This window comes from Procambarus clarkii, chromosome 24 (genome assembly GCF_040958095.1).
Source record: "Procambarus clarkii isolate CNS0578487 chromosome 24, FALCON_Pclarkii_2.0, whole genome shotgun sequence".
Taxonomy (NCBI): Eukaryota; Metazoa; Arthropoda; class Malacostraca; order Decapoda; family Cambaridae; genus Procambarus; species Procambarus clarkii.
In genome coordinates, this window is record NC_091173.1 from 27,695,034 (window position 1) to 27,714,206 (window position 19,173).

Sequence of the window (19,173 nt, forward strand, 5' to 3'; positions counted from 1 at the left end):
ACGCGCAGCGTTTCGGGCAGGTCTAAGAAAATTCTAAGAAAATTTTAAGTAGGTAAATACTTACAAAATTTATAAAAATGATAACAGTTACATAGCAAGAAAAAAGTAAAAGATGAGAGAAAATTGTAAGTATATTAAGCACATAGGTAGCTCAGATTGATTGCAATGACAGCTTGAATGGTAGTTTAACAAAAATTAGTAGGCACAATACAGCATATGGCTAGCACATAAAAGAAGACAGCAATGAACACAATGATAAAGTTGTTTGGGTTAAATACATAAAAATTAGGAGATTGACACTAGGTACAGAGCAAATTTAAAGCTCAGTGTAGGAAACTAAGAAGATGAAATTAGGTACTTTTTGGTTTTGCTTTTAAATAAGGCAAAAGTTTGACAGCTTTTCAATTCACTAGGGAGTGAGTTCCATAGACTAGGTCCCTTAATTTGCATAGAGTGTTTACACAGATTAAGTTTGCCCCTGGGGATATAAAAGAGATATTTATTTCTGGTGTGGTGATAATGGGTCCTATTACATCTGTCCAGGGAGAGTTTCAGAGCATGGATTGCATTTAAGAACAGGGTTTTGTAAATGTAGTTGACACAAGAGAATGTGTGGAGGGAGTTAATATTTAGCAAGTTTAGGGATTTAAACAAGGGAGCTGAGTGTTGTCTGAAAGCAGAGTTTGTTATTATTCTGATAGCAGATTTTTGCTGGGTGATGATGGGCTTAAGGTGGTTTGCAGTGGTAGACCCCCATGCACAGATACCATAATTAAGATAGCGATAGATTAGTGCATAATATAGTGAGATGAGAGCAGAGTTAGGAACATAATATCTTATTTTAGAGAGTATACCAACTGTCTTAGAGACTTTCTTAGTTATGTGTTGTATGTGGGTACTGAAGTTGAGTCTCTTGTCTAGGAATAGGCCAAGAAACTTTTCATCATTTATATTACTGATGTTAATGTTGTCTATCTGTAGCTGAATTGCATTCGATGATTTGCTTCCAAATAAGATGTAGTAGGTCTTTTCTATATTTAATGTTAGTTTGTTAGATGACATCCATAAGTGGAATTTTTTTAATTCATTATTCACAACATTATTTAGTGTATGTGGGTTGGGGTCTGAATAGATGAGGGTTGTATCATCAGCAAACAATATAGGTTTAAGAATATTGGAGACATTATGCAGATCATTGATATATATAAGAAATAGAAGAAGTCCTAAGATGCTGCCCTGTGGCACTCCAACGGTTATTGGTAGACTGGAAGAGGTTGTATCATTGATGGTTACACATTGGTGTCTGTCACTAAGATAGGATCGGATGTAGTCAAGGGCAAGGCCTCGGATTCCATAATGCTGGAGTTTAAGTAAGAGGTAGTTGTGATTAACAGTATCAAATGCTTTTCTTAGGTCAATGAAGAGTCCAATCGGAAACTCATTTTTGTCAAGGGCTGAGTAGATTACGTCAAGGAGACTAATGATTGCATCGTTGGTGCTCTTTTGGGACCGGAAGCCAAACTGGCAGGGGCTGAGTATGTCGAATTTTACGAGGTAGGAATAAAGCTGTTTGTAGATAATTTTTTCAAATATTTTTTATAGAATGGGTACGTTTTGTTTATGTCCGCCGGATTGCCTCCTTTATGGACTGGCGTTACTCTTGCTTTTTTAAGGATATCAGGGAAGGTGTGACACTCTATAGATTTGTTGAACAGTAGTGCTATGGGTGGGGCAAGGGCATGGGAGGCGCTCTTGTATACAATGGACGGAATTTCACTGGTGTTCCCTGCCTTGGGTTTTAGAGAGTGTATGATGGACACAACATCTGCCGGGCTGATTGGTGAAAGGAGAAGAGAGTTAGGATAGCTGCCTGAGAGATATGTGTTAATATGTGTCTGAGTCTGTGGGATTTTACTGGCAAGATTAGCACCAACCGATGAAAAGAAGCTATTAAATTCATTTGCCATTTCTAAATCAGTTGATGGTGTATACCCATCCTTATAGAGTTTTATTTGGTTATGTGAGTGTTGTTTAGTTCCTAGGATACTAGAGATTGTTTTCCATGTGCTTTTCATGTTGCCTTTTGCTTCATTGAATCTATTCACATAATATGAAAGTTTTGCCTTTCTTATGATACTGGTAAGCATTGATGAGTACCTTTTAGCTACTTCCTTTGAAACTAGGCCAATCCTAAGATTCTTTTCATATTCATGTTTCTTGTTGATTGAGTTGAGAATGCCACTTGTGAGCCATGGATTGTTTAATCTTTTTTAAGTTACTTGCTTGGTAAGAAGGGGACAATGAAGGTTGTAGAGGCTTAGAGTTTTGGAGAGGAAGAGGTTAGCTAATGAATTTATATCCTGAGTATTATTGAATTCAAAATCCCAGTTAATATTGTGAAGTGCATTTGTAAGATTGTCTAAAGCTGATTCACTGTGTAACCTGAATGAAAGTTTCTTGCTTTTTGGTGGTGTTATGTCCATGTTCGCTATGAGAAAGGTAGGATAGTGGTCAGTTGTTCTGTCGTAGATTATACCAGATACAAGGGGAGCTGTTATGTTTGTCCATATGTGGTCCAAGGTAGTGGCTGATGTTTGAGTGACTCGGGTAGGTTTGGTGATTGTGGAGATTAGCATACAGGAGTTCATGCTGTTAAGGAAATAGTCAACTTGAGAGCAATTTTGTTGACCCAGGTCAATATTAAAGTCTCCTCCCAGAATGATGTGGTTTTTGTTGAGATTGTTGTTTATAATAAGATTCCTTAGGTTGTCTGAGAAAGAAGCTATGTTAGTATTGGGAAATCTATAGATGGCTCCAATAGTCAAAGAAGATTTAAGGGATTTAATTGTAAACTGAGCAAAAGTATATTCACAGTAGTCATCTCTGTCACTAATAACACTGTTGCAGATAAATGTATCTCTGTAATATATAGCTGTACCGCCACCTTTTTTATTAGGCCTACAGTTATGAATGGCTTTATAACCAGCTAAGTTGTAGAGTTGGGTATAGTCTTTATTTAGCCAAGTTTCTGTTAAAATAATGAACGATAAGTAAGTACCTAGTGCTGCGTGTAATGCATTTATATCGTCAAAATGTTTACCAAGTGATCTAACATTTTGGTTATAAACTGATAAGCAGATGCTATTTTGGAGTTTGTTTTTAGCCTGGTGTGCTGTGAAATACTTGCAATAATGATGATCAATGTGCTGGTTGGTGTAGATATGAGACAGAAAATTTAGATCAGGATCAATATCAGTGTGCATAGAGATGCAGAGAGATCACGATACAATAAGACGAGCAATTACAGAAACAGATAAATACTAAATCTGCTGTAAAAACAAAGGAATTATGGCAAGACACAAGAATAGAAGCAAATACACATAAAATAATAACAAATTAGAAGTAAAATAAAGATCCAATAGATAGCCAGGGAGGACACAGAAGTTAGATAAAAGAAAAAAACAAATCAGTAAAGACTGACAATATAAATGTAAAATAAAAAATAATAAGAAAAATAATAATCATAAAGTAAAATGATCTTAAAGATAATTAGCTTAGTAATGGTTAGTTAAAATCCTATAATTAGTATGAACCTAAGAAAACACAGTGAGCTCGAATAGATAATTCCAAAAAAATGACATATTAATCTAAGTAAATCTAGAAATTTACTCTAATATAAATCTAAGTGTAAAAATAAACAGGGTGCGAGTATATTTATGTGGAAGATTTTACTATGATACTGAGGTAGATGCTTATATAAACAATTATACTATTAATTAATTCTAATAATTGATTACTAAGAAACAAATTCCAAGTTACTTTAAATATAACAGAGTAATAAAGAACCCAAGGTTTAGTGACAAGGGGTTAATTAAGAACAAATAATTAAGAGTAAAAAACAAGAAATGTCAACAACAAAGATGACAAAAAATAAAAATAAAAATAAAAATAAAAGCTTTTGGAAAGGAAAGGCAGAGCTTAAGTACACTTTGGTTGTATGTGAGACTACAAATTATGTTCTGGTTATTCAGCTGATATCCCACAGTCATCCAGGAAAGAAGTGAGGTGTGCTTCAGTGGTTATGACATAAGTTTTTCCAGAGTCAGTCTTCCTAGCTATTATTTTACCATCGCGCACAAAACAATGTTTAATAACAGTGGATCTTTTGCAGATTCCACGTAGTTTATATAAGAGATTTTGTCTGAATCTGGCGAGACATTCGTTCACATAAACAGTGGATTTCTTAGCGACTGCAGCACTAATAAGGTCTGACCTGCGAGAGCAGCTATCTAATTTTACACGAATTTTTTCTAATGATTAGGTACCCACTCTATAAGCTGACTTGACGTCACTTGCTTGGATTGAATAATTCATCTTAGTACGCAATTCCTGGATCACGATGTCAGCACAGTCTTCTCCGTCAGTTTCATGGGGAAAATCATGTGATGAGGTGATGAGAGAATCAAGGAGCTTAAGTTAGTCTGATTCGTCTTGGGTTGCAGCGTGTTGCTGTTGTAGGGAGTTAAAATGGTTCTCTAACTTTTGTAACATCTCTTCTTGTTTCTTAGAGGTTTCTGCTGGTTTAAAGTTAGTAACCGAGATCTGAAGAGAGCTTAATTGCTGTTCGACGTGGCCATCTCTGCCAGACAGATCTTGATTAATCTTGTACATGGCCAAAGCATCACTCTGTTGGTCAAGTCCGACTTCTCTCGAATTACAGACATTTGGTCATCATGTATCTGAGTCAATAATTTGAGCCATGGGTTATCAGCGAAACGCTTGAAGTCGGAACATGGGGAGGCAGCTCGTTTAAGTTGCTCCATATGGTTAAATAAATATTGCAAGGCTCGAGTCGGTTACGACGCTCCACTCAGCTGGGATGGTTCGTTATTGTTGTCGAGGGGAGAGTCAGTAACCTGTAATTATTCCTGTTGCTAGCTTGGCTGGTTGGGATCATCCTGATAGGTGTGCTATCTTTCTTTGCAGCCTTACCGAGCTTAGGTTTGTTTAGCATGGTAGGCAGGAGAAATGGAGAAATCAGGAGCAGAATGTTGAAAGCAGGAGAAATCTTTTATTATATGAGGTTGTGATAGCCTAGTGTCATAGAAATGATTTCAGTTAACACTTTGGTTTGCAACTGTTACGGTAAAATTACTAAGGGTAGTGGCTTAGGGAAAATGGAATGCCACAAACATATAAAAAAGTAAAGACAAATTAAAATATAACTGCTCTGTTGACTTCTTCACAGTGTGGCAAATGCAGCATAAAACATAGGGAATGGAAAAATTTCAATACTTTAATATGAAAAATTAACTTTAACAAATAGCAATACTGAAAATAGTTCCTTAAAAACTTTGCTATATTACAGGGTGCAAAAATATCAAACAAAACAATCAAACAGACAAGTTAATGTTATGTTAGAGAACAAGAAATAAATGGTATTACTCTCTATTACTCACTCTATTACTCCCTCATCTATCCATATCTCAACTATGGTATTTGTGCTTGGGGTTCTACTACCCAAAATCATTTACGTCCTTTAATTACTCAACACAAAGCTGCTATTAAGACAATATCTAACTCTGGCCCCAGACATCACTCGGTACCCCTCCTCAAATCTCTGAATATGTTAGATATTAAGTCACTGCACATCCTCTCATGTGTATTTTATATATATAAAACGCTGAACTGTAATGTCAATCCTGACCTTAAAAGCTTCCTAGAAGGTTGTAACAGATCCCATGAGCACCACACCAGAAACAAATACCTATTTGATATTCCAAGACTACGACTTAGTCAAACTAGAAATGCTTTACAAATCAAGGGAATTCGAATGTGGAATGACCTTCCCAATTAGGTTAAAGACTGTACCTCTCCCAACCAGTTTAAGATAAAAACTAAGTACTACCTAATTAACTCAATGTAACCTACCTGTTCTCTTCTTCTTCTTGAGAATAGGTGCAGTTTGCCTGAAGGGTTTACCCTCCCGATGACTGCACCAGGACAAATGTAGGGAAAAGCGTATACGTTAAGGAGGAGAAGAAAGTCAAAAGTGTTGGATGTGGCGGGTCGTAGAGAGAGGAGTGGCGACGGAAACAGAGGTGGACGTTAGAGGGAGACACCCCGCACCGTAGGGCGGGGTGTCAAATGCACAGTGGCAGCTGAACCACGCACGGCGTAGTGGTGCGCGCAAGACGTTAACTAATATTTCTCCGGGAACTTGTATATCGGAAAGCGCAAGCAGTACACTTCCCAAATCACCCACAAGTCATCGGGCAGCCGGCCACCAGGTGGTGCCCTCGGCTGAGACATCTTATCCGGCACCCTCCAACCACTAGGGCTGGACGGTAGAGCGACGGTCTCGCTTCATGCAGGTCAGCGTTCAATTTCCGACCATCCAAGTAGTTGGGCACCATTTCTTCCCACCGTCCCATCCCAAATCCTTATCCTGACCCCTTCCCAGTGCTATATAGCCGAAATGGCTTTGCGCTTTCCCCCCTAATAGTTCCTTCCTTATCCGGCACCCTATAAACAAACTCCTTCACCCGCGACACCCAGACAGTGGACGAGCACCACGGGATCGGAAGCACCTGGGCATCCCGATAAGGGCCCAACACCGGAACCCCACAGGGCACGACCCCAGCAGGCGGAACGAGGCTTCCCCGAGACCGGGGCAACGAAGGAGGGGGGAACCGCACGAGATGCAGGCGCAGCATCGACCCTACCACAGGGCACAGGAGCCGAGGCCCCCCTGTGCACATCTTTCCGCAACACCACGACACCCTATAACACCACGACGAGGTCCCGATCATCAGGGGCAACCCCCCCACTGCGGGGATCCAACAGCAGGAGACGCAGGAGAGAGGGCACTGGTAGCAACGTCGGAGCCCCTCACAGCACCATCATCCACGGCGGGGGACGCCAGAGCACCATACTCCCCCACCTCCTCCCAAGGCACACCACGAAGGGGAGACACTCCGAGCCCACCGAGAACGTTTCGAGACAGGCCGCACCACACCACGCCCACCAGGCCCCACTGCAGGCACAGCCACCATCTTTACACCCACACAGGTCACACCCGCACCGTCCGAAGAGTCCACAGAGGCCACATCACCCACACTGTCCACATCATACATGGGAAACAGCCTCAGAGCACCGACGTGCATGCTTCTGCAAAGAGACGGAAAGAGCAGAACTACAGTCGCAACACACACAGGCACGGCAGGCACCGCGTCCCTAGGAGCCGGTATCACATCCACAGGCGGGGGCGGGACATGAACCTCCACTGGGACATCCTGCACTACACGCAGCACAGGCGACGGCCCGACACCCACACACACCGGCTCAACAACTCCAGGGGCCACAGCAGTCACCAGACGTGTCGGACAGGCCGTAGAACTCGCCTCAACAGGCGGAGCAGCAGACAGGCGCCTCAGGCACAGCACCCACTCCGTTCTCAGAACCGTCCGAACGCAACAGGGGCGGAAAATCCTCCGCACGAAAAACATGCACCCTACCAGTTGCTCCCACGTCGCACACTGCAGCCAGATGACCCTCGTGACCACACCGATAACAGGTGCGCGGTTGACCTCGGTACTGGCAGCAGAGCGTGTAACCCAACATGGACATCGTCAGGGTGTGGGAGCCATCAAGCATACCAACACAGTGCCCGGCAGCGACCTTGTTCCAACGAACACCTAATACTGTCCCAAATCGTTCAAAACAGGAGGTCAAGAAGTCGTCCTGAAATTCGAAGGGAGCATCATGCACCGCTACAGACGTCAAGGTGACACTAAGATTCACCACCTTAACAGAGCCAGCAGTATCAGGGAGAGGGTAAACACGCCCCTCACACCGCTCGAGAAACGCCTGAAAGGCAGCCTGGAGGCGGAACTTGACCACAGCACGGTGGCCCTGAAGCAGCTGGATGCCCACCAAGTCCGACAGCTGCACATGAAGCACGTCCCCCAGGGCGACACCAACCAACGAATGGTCCACCGGCACCGTAAATGCCAGACCAGCCGACAATGTCCTCTTCACTGGGGGTCGAGAAGTCCCCATGGCTAAGTCAAATGTCACCCTGTCAGTGGCAAACCACCACCAGCAGGGCAAACCAGCAATCACCCAACGTAAACACGAGCCAGGAGCGGAGAGACCTCAGGAACGTCCGACCTGGCCGGTGGTCACCACGCCTAACCTACCTCACCCCCAAATTGTCAACCCATGTTTTCTATTTTAAACAATGCTCTTTGTTGACCAAATTGTATTTTTGCTTTTTTTTCTGCCATGTTTCCTCCCCCCCCCCCCTTTCCATTTTTGTTTTCTTATTTTTTCTCAACACAATTTATACTTTAATCTTAATTAGTATTAAGTTTTAGTCTTAGTGTTTTTCCTGCCAGAAACGCTTTGTGTAATAGTGGCTTTAGGCATTGTATGTACTAGCTCTATCTATAAATCCATCAACTTTTCTATCTCACCTTGTATGTATGTACTTTACCTGAATAAATATTTGTATTTGTATTTGGTGCTGAAAATACTGAATGCTAAGCCGTGTGAATCTACCATCACCCAAGGTAGCGTGAAGGTAGAGATGCACAGCTATGGAGCACTGAGAATGTTCTGACTGAGATGATTAATTGATAAAGATTAAGACACCCAAATGTAAGTAATTATCAAAAGAAGGCACCAAACCGGGAAGGTTATGTAGCACCATCAAATACGCAAAATAATCAGAGGGCGCTAAATATCACCAAGGATGCCAATACGAGAACAAAAACGCATAAAGCAAACGATATCAAAAGTATCCGAGTCACCAAGAATTCTATCGAGGGACAGGTGACCGCGAGGGGCGGTCGGAAAGCAAGACACACGCTCGTCCTGGAAGTCAGGACATTCAAGAAGGACATGCACGACCGTAAGAGGGACAATGCAACTAGGACAATAAGGAGCAGGGCGGCGCTCCATTAAGTGACCATGGGTTAAGCGAGTATGGCCAATACGCAACCTCGCCAGAGCTGTTTCCCACCGCCGGTTACGGTGGAAGGAGGACGCCCACGAGGAAACACAACATTTAAGAGTACGTAGCTTGTTACCAGTAACAGACAACTAAGAAGCCTGCCAACGGGTAAGGACTGAGGAATGGATAACCGGGTAAAAGTCGGAATACGGAATGCCTTTACGAGAGATGGGACAAGAGCGGACAGCTTCCTTGGCGGCAGCATCCGCACGCTCATTTAAAGACACACCAATATGGCTGGGAACCCAACAAAACTCAACCGACTTAAATTTACTGTGAACGAGAAACAGCCAATGCTGGATCTCGACAACTACTGGATGAACCGGATTAAAGGACCCGAGAGCCATGAGGGCACTACGAGAGTCAACAACAACTACAAAGGAAGACTGACAACGAGAAAGCAGGAGACGAAGAGCATAGAGAATAGCATAAAGTTCCGCTGTAAAGATGCTAGTCTCCGGAGGCAAGCAACACATATAAGTGCGATCAGGAAAAACAACAGAGTAGCCAACACCGTCCGCTGACTTAGACCCATCGGTGAAGACAGAAACGGAGTGGGAGTGAGAAGAAAAGTGCTCGAGGAAAAGGCGTTTTAGAACCGTAGGAGGGGTAAAAGCTTTAGTGATACGGGTCAAGGATGTACAAAACCGCGGAAGAGGGACCCTCCACAGGGGCAAAGAAGGAACAACACGAGGAGAAACATCAGAAATACGAACGGAAAGAGAATCCTGTAGGCGAGATAACCGGACAGAAAGAGGGAGGTGGTGAAGAGGAACAGGAACCGCAGGAGGGGTAAAAGTTAAAGCACGACAGAGGCGAGAGGAAGGATGTTGCAAGGACCGCGCAAGATAGCGAAGACAGTAGCGATCACGGCGGTCCTGGAGAGACAGGAAGCCAGTGTCAACATACAAGCTAAGGATGGGAGTCGAACGAAAGGCACCAGAACTGAGGCGCAACCCAGTATGGTGCAAAGCATCAAGACGGCGAAGAGTAGAAGGAGAAGCAGACGAGTAAGCAGGGCAACCATAATCGAGCTTAGACAGGACGAGAGAGGAATGTAAAGCAAGGAGAGTGCGCCTATCTGCCCCCCAAGAAGTATGGGACAAGACCCGAAGGAGGGTAAGGGCCTTAGAGCACTCAACACGGAGGTAAGAGATATGGGGAGACCAAGACAAACGAGTGTCAAAGAATAACCCCAAAAGCTTTGCGGAATCTTTGTATTCAAGGGGATGACCATAAAGTGACAAAGAGGGACGAAGAACAACCCGTTTCCGCGTAAAAGTCATAGCACAAGTCTTAGAAGTAGAGAACTTGAAGCCATGATCTGTGGCCCAAGACGACAAGGCATCAATTGCAAGCTGAAGCCGGCGTTGAAGGAGAGGCGAATCATCACCCTGACAACAAAGGGTAAGATCATCGACATAGAGAGCAGAGAAGACACCAGAAGGAAGAGAGGAAAGAAGACCATTGAGGGCAACCAGAAAAAGAGTAGTGCTCAGAACACTACCCTGGGGCACACCTTCGTATTGCTGAAAAGAGGGAGAGAGAGCGGTACCAAGGCGCACCCGAAAAGAACGACGAGAGAGGAAGCTGCGGAGAAAGAGAGGGAGGCGACCACGAAGGCCAAAAGAATGAAGTTGAGATAGGATATGATAACGCCAAGTGGTGTCGTAAGCCTTTTCCAGGTCAAAAAAGGACGGCAACAACGGAGGTCTTCGCAGCAAAAGCAGTACGAATATAAACCTCCAAGTTCACCAGGACATCTGTCGTGTTGCGGCACTTGCGGAAACCAAATTGAGAAGGGGAGAGGAGGTGATGGTGTTCCAGGAACCACATCAGACGAACGTTAACCATACGTTCAAAGAGTTTGCAGACACAACTTGTGAGAGCAATAGGGCGAAAGTCCTTAGGGGAAGTACCCAGAGACCCCGGTTTGCGAACAGGGAGGACAACGGCATCGAGCCAGTCCTCAGGGACTGACGACGACTCCCAGATCCGATTATACAGACTCAGTAAATACTGAGACGTGCTCGGAGGGAGATGGCGAAGCATCTCATAATGAATACCATCGGAGCCCGCCGCCGTAGAACCACAGACGGCCAGGGCAGAACGAAGTTCAGAGAGAGAGAAGGGATCATTATAGGGAAGCTGAAGATGAGTGCAGAAATCTAAAGGACGAGACTCAAGGACAGGTTTACGAAGAAGGAAAGATTGGGGAAGATGAAGACCAGAGCTAACAGAAGAAAAGTGGGAACCCAGTTCGGAAGCGACCTGCAACGAGTCCGCCACAAGAGTATCATGGAGGTGAAGGACCGGTGAAACATCGGGAACGAACTTACCCGCTATCTTGCGGATACGCTTCCAGATCTGGGCCAGAGGGGTTTCGGACGTAAGTGTTGAGACATAAGATGCCCAACATTCACGTTTAGCCGTACGGATGGCCCTACGGGCCACCGCACTCGCTTTCCGAAAGAAAAGAAAAGAATCGGTCGTCTGCCTACGGCGGTGCCTCTTCCAGGCTGCACGCTTACAGCGGACAGCCCGAGCACAGTCCGCATTCCCCAAGGGAACGCACTTCCGCGGACCCCGAGAGGAAGAGCGAGGAATAGAGCGGAGGGCAGCATTGAAGACAGTGTCATGAAAAAGGAGGAGAGCGCGAGAGAGAGGCAGAAGGGAGAGGTCAGAGAGAGCAGCACTGAGGGTAAATAGGGTCCAGTCTGCCTTAGCAAACTGCCACCTAGGGAAAGAGAGGGAAGGGCGAAAAGAGAAAAAGGAAACAAGGATGGGGAAATGATCACTTCCATGGAGGTCATCAAGAACCTGCCACGTGAAATCTAAGTAAAGAGAAGAAGAGCAGAGAGAAAGATCAAGACAAGAAAGGGTGCGAGTCCGAGAGTCCAAATGAGTGGGCTCACCAGAATTCAGAAGAGACAGGGAAGAAGAGAGGAGAAACGGCTCAAGGAGGCGACCCCGGGTATTCGTCAGAACGTCACCCCAAAGGGAATGACGACAATTGAAGTCACCCAGCAGAAGCACAGGCTCCGGCAAGGAGTCTAGGAGGTGTTTCAAATCAGGAAGAGAGAGCAGGACACTCGGGGGGAGATAAATGGAACAAACTGTGTACCATTTCCCCACAAAGATACGAGCAGCAGAACAATGGAGAGGCGAAGGAAAAAGTAAAGGAACAAAGGGAACATCAGCACGAATCAAGAGAACAGGCGAATTAGAAGCCCCAGCAATGGCTGGGGGGGGGAGAGAAAGGAATAGCCACGAAAACGACCAGGACGAGCACCAAGCATTGGCTCCTGGAGACAGACACAAAGGGGCGAAAACCGCGAAATCAGAAGTTGGAGTTCGAGGAAATTGGCGTAATAACCTCGAACGTTCCATTGAAGAATGGACAACGACGAGAAGAGAAAGGACAAAACAAGAGAACAAGGAAGAAACCAAGGCGAAAGAGCAACAGAGCACGTTAAAGAATATCAGGGTCGGGATCAGGGTCAGCAAAGTCAGGGTTAGGGGGCATGGGTAAACTGAGCAAAGACGAAGGGAAGGAAACGGGAGAACAGATCAGAGGGGGGCGGGCGGGGTCCGGAGGAGAAGGAAGAGGAGGAGACAACGGAGAGGAGCAGTCAAGGACAGCAGCAGAAAGAGGAGGAGTAGAAAGAGGGGAGCGCACCCTAGCAAGAGCAGCAACCGAAAGGGAAGCAGGGGCCAAAGAAACCTCCATAGCAGGAACAGGGGGCGCAATCACTGAAACGGGAGGGGAAGGAGCAACAGAACCAGACGTAGGAGCTGAGGAAGAAAGCGAAGCCTTCTTACCCGCCGGGGAAGAGGAAGGAGAGGAGCCAGGCTTACGCTTCTGACTTAAAGAGACCGGTGTCCCAGCAACTACGTACCGGGCAACGGATTCCAGTGTCTCAACAGGAGAAGCCGAACGAGAGCACACACGACGGCCGCTAGGAGAGCGATGGACATCCGCCCGCACCGACAGGCGGTGGGGAGAGCCGATAGATGGAGGAAGAGGATGGGAAGGAGGATCGGAGGGGGACGAGGAAGAAGACACAGGAGACACGACAGACCGGGTAGAAGGAAGGGGAACCCCGGACAGAGGACCAGGAGGATCCTTCGGGAGAGAACCCAAAGGAACAGAGGAGGGGGCAGTGGGCGCATCAGGGTCCAAGGCCCGGAAACGGTTGTGAGTCTGAGGAAGGCGGGAAGGACGAGGAGAGGAAGAGCGCAACACACGAGCATAAGAAATATTAGCATAAGGCGGGAGCCGGCGAACCTGGCGTCTCGCCTCAGGAAAAGATAAACGCTCCCGGTGCTTCAAGTTGAGGACGGCTGCCTCAAGCTTGTAATGGACACACGCACGGGAGAAGGTAGGATGGGCCTCACCGCAGTTGAGGCAACGAGCCTGGGGAGAAGTGCACTCCAACTTAGAGTGACCTTCGCCACCACACAAAGGACAGAGAGAGACAGTCCCGGAGCAGCGGAGGGCACCATGCCCAAACCTCCAGCACTTGTTGCAGAGCCGAGGAGAAGGAATGTACTCTTGCACAGAGCACCTGGCACAAGCAAGAATGACAGAGGGTGGAAGGGTCCTACCATCAAAGGTAATCTTCACAACCCGGAGGGGTTGACGGCGACTACCACGAGGGGGACGAGTAAACGTGTCCACCTGGAGAATAGAATGGCCCTGGGCAGCAAGGATATGTCGAATATCGTCGTGGCAGTCGCGCAGGTCCTGAACACCGGTCGCAACATGGGGCGGGAGCAAAATAGTGCCAACACTGGCATTCAACTGAGCGTTCTTCGAGACCTGAACAGGGGTCTCGCCAAGGCAGGATAAGGCAGCCAAGCGGGAAGCAGCATCCTGAGAAGGAGCAGCAACGACACGTGTACCGAGACGAGTGGGGTTGAAAGTAATGGAGGCATCCACGGAATCAACGAGATGTCGATGGAGGGAGAAATCGTCAGGAGGCGCAGAATCAAGAGGGAGGGAATCGAGCGAGGGCGGCCGTGACGAGGACGGCGGTGAGAACCCCCAGAGAGAGAGGGGTTAAAAGGCGCAGTAGTCACAACTAGAGAAGGAGCCGCGCCAGGGGACGAGGTAGTCACCACTGGGGGCTTGGGGCTCGACCCAACCACAGAGGAGGGAGGGGAGCCAGAGGAAGGAGTCAGAGAGGCCAAAGGAGGAGCAAGGTCGGGGCCCAATGCAGCGGAGGCTACAGAGCCCGGTCTTCCAATACGGACCGACTCGGGGGCTTGGTCGCCCACCCCACGAGCCTGAGAAGGTAAACCAGAAGAAGCCGAAGCAGGGGTAATCATCTTGACGAAAGAAAGAATTCACTCACGAATGTGCCCCCACACCCACCATGGAGCCACAATTAGAGGCAGGACACCCAACAAGAAGCTATCGCCGATCTTGTCGGGGCCTCCTAGGGGTGCGTCGCGAGTATACACCCCACAAACGCCACCTTAAGAAACCGACAGTCCGTCGAGATCGGGTTCAGTGACGAAGTGGGGATTGACAATAAAAGGTTCCCCTCGCTCTCGACGTCGGGTACTGCAGTTCTACGGGTGCATGAGTATGCCTCCTCAAGCACCCGGGCGTCAAAATAGAAGAAGTCCAAGGGAAGAACCAGAACGAGCAAAAGGTCGGTAGGAAACGGCAAGCAGATAGGAGAAGAGGGGGGAGAAAAACGAAACAGAAGGAAAAGGAAAAGATGCCAAGCAGAATTGGAGAGGACGGCAGCAGGAGCACAAGGCTAGAAAAGGACAGAGGACTGTCCCAAGGAGCATCACACTCCGGCAGCCGCCCACTAAGCCCCCACACGGCGACAACGAGCTGAGCGGGGAGGGGGTTTTTACATGCAAAGCATGCAATTTAAATACAATAAAAACAATACAGAATACATAACAAAGGAAAACAATAGACCACCGGTCAGAAGGGCCGACAGCATAGCACAACAAAACACATACATGAGAAAAACATAGAAAAATACAGCATACATCAAAGCACAAAACATAATTCAATGGCAAACTGGCAATCACAGTAACATCACAAAACAAAAACCTCCAGAAAAACAAAACATACATCAAGAGGCATAACAGGAAACATAACAGGACAATCACAATACATTCCAAACAAAACAAAGAACACGTACAACAGGTAAAGCAATATAAAAACACCAGGTCAAACGCACAGCACAAATACAGGAATAAAAAACACACACACCAAGCCATCCGCCCCGTAAACAAAGGGCGAGGCCAAAATAAACAATAATAATAAACAAGCAAAACACGCACACCTGAAAACAAAACAGGCACAAACACAACAACATACATGCACTGGCCTGAAGGACCGAGAATAAAACAACAAAGTACAGCAAGAAACATAACAAGACACTTCAGCACAAAACAAATCAATACAAATTTATACAAAGACACTAAACACCGGCCTGAAGGGCCGACAACAAAAACAGAAACATAATGAAACACAAGAAAAAGAAACAATACCGGAAATAGAAGAAATATAGCAAAACAACGGTCATGAGAACAAACATAACACCGGCCTGAAGGGCGCACAATAGGTACAACACATTTCAAACAAACCACAAGTCCAAGCACACACCAAACACACATCAAGCACTCAGACTACTAAAATTTCTCATACTTATCCGGCCACTCCGCCGCCGGGAATCGAATACAATACGCCTCCCAAAGTAACATGACGTCCTCCGTAACAGAATCATTACGAACCATACGAGGATCAGGCATTAACTCCGGCACACCCACAATAAAACACCGAGCCCGCCGAACCTAGATGGAAGAAGGGCACCACGGAACAGGACGCACGCGGTCCACAATGTCGAACCGCAAAGGATGCTCATCATCATGCGCCACTCTGGAGGCCAAGATGATAGGGAGAGGCTCCTTCTCACGAGGCCGGGCAATGGGCAGCGCACTGGGAGCCTCCTCGGCTGCCTCACAGGGCCCCGCGTCAACCACCGAACGTTGTACCTGCTGGGACCCCCCACGCTTGGCATCCTTCTTCAGCACCAGCTTGATGCCTCGGCTCGCACCAGAACCCACACCACCCACGTCCGTAGGAGCAACCACCTCCCACTGCGTAGAACCTTCTGCAGGAGAAAGAATAGGAGGTAAATCAGACGCACAACCATCGTCAACAGCAGACACATGGACATCAGCCACCACCAGTGGCGTAGAGCGCGAAGCACCCGGAATCGCCACATCATCTCCCGAAGCTCCACCTGCGTCGTAGTCCTCCACATCAGACCATGCAGTAGAAGAACGCCTGGAACGCTTGGGCACTGGCCGCACATCCTCACAACCGGAGGCGGACCCAGAACCACGGGCCTCACGAACCGGGCGAACCAACGCTCGTCGCAGGACGGCAGCAGCCTCAACCACATGGGGAACCGGGCCGCACACAACAGGATGCTCCGCAGCCCCCCCAACACCCAGCACAGCTGTAACACCCGGCGAGGGTGCAGGACCAGGCGCAGCAGCAGGAGTCGAGGAAGACGCAGACGACCCGCAGAGACCATCCAGAAGACCCTCGGTAGTAACTGGCACAGCGAAGTGACCAGCGACAGGAGCCACCGGAACACTCGGCGGAGAGACAACAACCACCGGGGGCATGTCGTGTGACGCAAGGGGGGGCCGCATCAGCAGCGAATGGAACCTGCCCCTCTTCATCTCCGGAATCCACGCCTTGAGGGAGCGGCGGGAAATCCTCTTCCCGAAACAAGTTAACAGGGGCAGCAGGGGCCTCAGAGCACCCGGCAGCCTGATGCCCTAACTGGCCACACCGGAAACAAGTACGGGGCTGCCGGGCATAATACACCCGGACGTAGTAACCCAGCAGCCGGACAGAAGATGGGATATCCGACCGCAGGCCGGTCCTACATACCCTACATATCCGACCTACATACCTAAGGTACGGACGTTCGTCTGCTTCCCAGCATACTTCCCCGAGGAAAGCGTGTTCACCCGCACACTGATAACAGCACCATACCTCCCGAAGAAGCGCCGGAGAAGGTCTTCAGGGAACTCCAGGGGCGCACCGTGCACACTGACATAAGTCAGGGCACCACTTCGGTCCGAGACCGTAACGGAGCCGGCATCATCCGGCAACTGCAACGAACGCCCATCGTTCCGCCGGAGGAAGTCCCGATACTCCACCTCCCGCACGAACTTGACAATCACCCGGTGGGCCGTAACAAGCTCAACTCCATATACAGCCTCCACCGGGACACGAAGCATGTCGCACATCACCAACTCAATGGCCAGATAACCAGCCTTGCACGAGAATTCTAGTCCCACGGAATTCACCCGCAAAATAGGAGGAATTGCAAGGCCCCCCATGTCAAAATGGCCACGTCAGCACGCAGCCAGGCAGGCAACAACACTGGGAAGGCAGTGACGCCCCACCACCTGGCGACCAAACGGCAAACAACTCCAACAGCCACGGAGGGTCGGTAAACGTCCTCACTCCACGGCCGCTAGCAGTCCAACTCAAAGTTGTTTGTTTAGATTTGGAGTACTCCATGTACTTGGAGCACATGGTGTACCCTTGGTTTTATTGTCAGTACCTAGGTCCTCCACTGACTTCATCGTTTTAGACTTGTCAGTTGAAGAACTTGGTGTTGGTACTATTTTTTTATGTGTTCTCATTCGATTCACCGTCATCCTCAACCCGTCAAATATTTTATCCAGGCTTAGAATGTCTGTTCGATGGTTAGAGCTGATAGATTCTAAGATTTCTTTGGGGAATTTTCTCTGAATCTCTAATTTCAACACCCATTCTGCTTCATATCACATCAGCTCGTGTTGTTACTTGAAATTCTAATTGGAGTCTGAAATCTTGTATAGCCTCAGGTGTTGTATCTGGTGTAGGTATTGCTATTAGTTTATAGAAGTTAGCTATCGCAATCTCTTTGTTACTATAGTTCACATGAAACAGTTGTTCGGCAGTATCGTAGTCGTCATCACTGGGAATCATGTTTTCATTAACTATCTTACTTATTTATTTATTTATTTATTTATTTATTTATTTATTTATTTATTTATTTATTTATTTATTTATTTATTTATTTATTTATTTATTTATTTATATACAAGAAGGTTTGGTCTTTGCTGTATTGCTGTCTTTGCCGATTGCTGTAAAATCCAGACGCTATTCTGAGGTAGACAAGTTGTTCATTGAATCTGAGACCGCTCGGATGCTACGTGAAGAGATAATTAGATCCAGTCATTCTCCATGGAGAGCCCAGGTATTAGTAACTAAAGGAGAACATCACAAGAAATGAATGGCTGTAGATTATTCACAAACAATCAATCGATTCATGGGGCTGGATGCCTACCCTTACCACATATAGATGAGATTGTGAATAATGTTGCTAGATTTCAAGTATACAGCATGCTAGACTTGAGAAGTGCTTACCATCAAGTGGGTTTAACAGAGGGAGAAAAACCCTATACAGCCTTTGAAGCTTGTGGGAAGCTTTTTGAATTTAATCGTATCCCCTTTTGGGGTCACTAATGGAGTGGCCAGTTTTCAAAGAGTACCCAGATGGCATCCTTGAGAAAGAAGGAGTGAAGGGTACCTTCGTTTACGTAGATGATGTCTGTGTGTGTGGAGATTCTGAGGAAGACCGTGATAAAAATCTGAAACATTTTATGGACGTTGCGAGAAGGTATAACCTGACCCTGAATCTTGAAGAGTGTAGTTTTCGACTCTGGTCTATAAAGCTGTTGGGATATCTTATACAAGAAGGAGAAATTAGACCTGACCCGGAACGCCTCGAGCCACTGTTAAAACTTCCACTACCAAGTAACACAGGTTCTTTACGCAGAACAATGGGAATGCTTGCACATTACTCCCGTTGGGTGGTGGGGTTTTCTGAGATCCGTCCTCTCTCTCATGCCAGTGATTTTCCCTTATCTGCTGCCGCTGCGAAAGCTTTTGAAGGATTGAAACAAGACATTGCTGAGGCAGTGGGTCGAGCAATTGACCCAACAGCTTCTTTCGCTGTGGAAACCAATGCTTCAGGCCATGCTATTGCCGCGACCCTAACCCAGAATGAACAACCAGTAGCTTTCTTCTCCCGAACACTTTCAAATAGTGA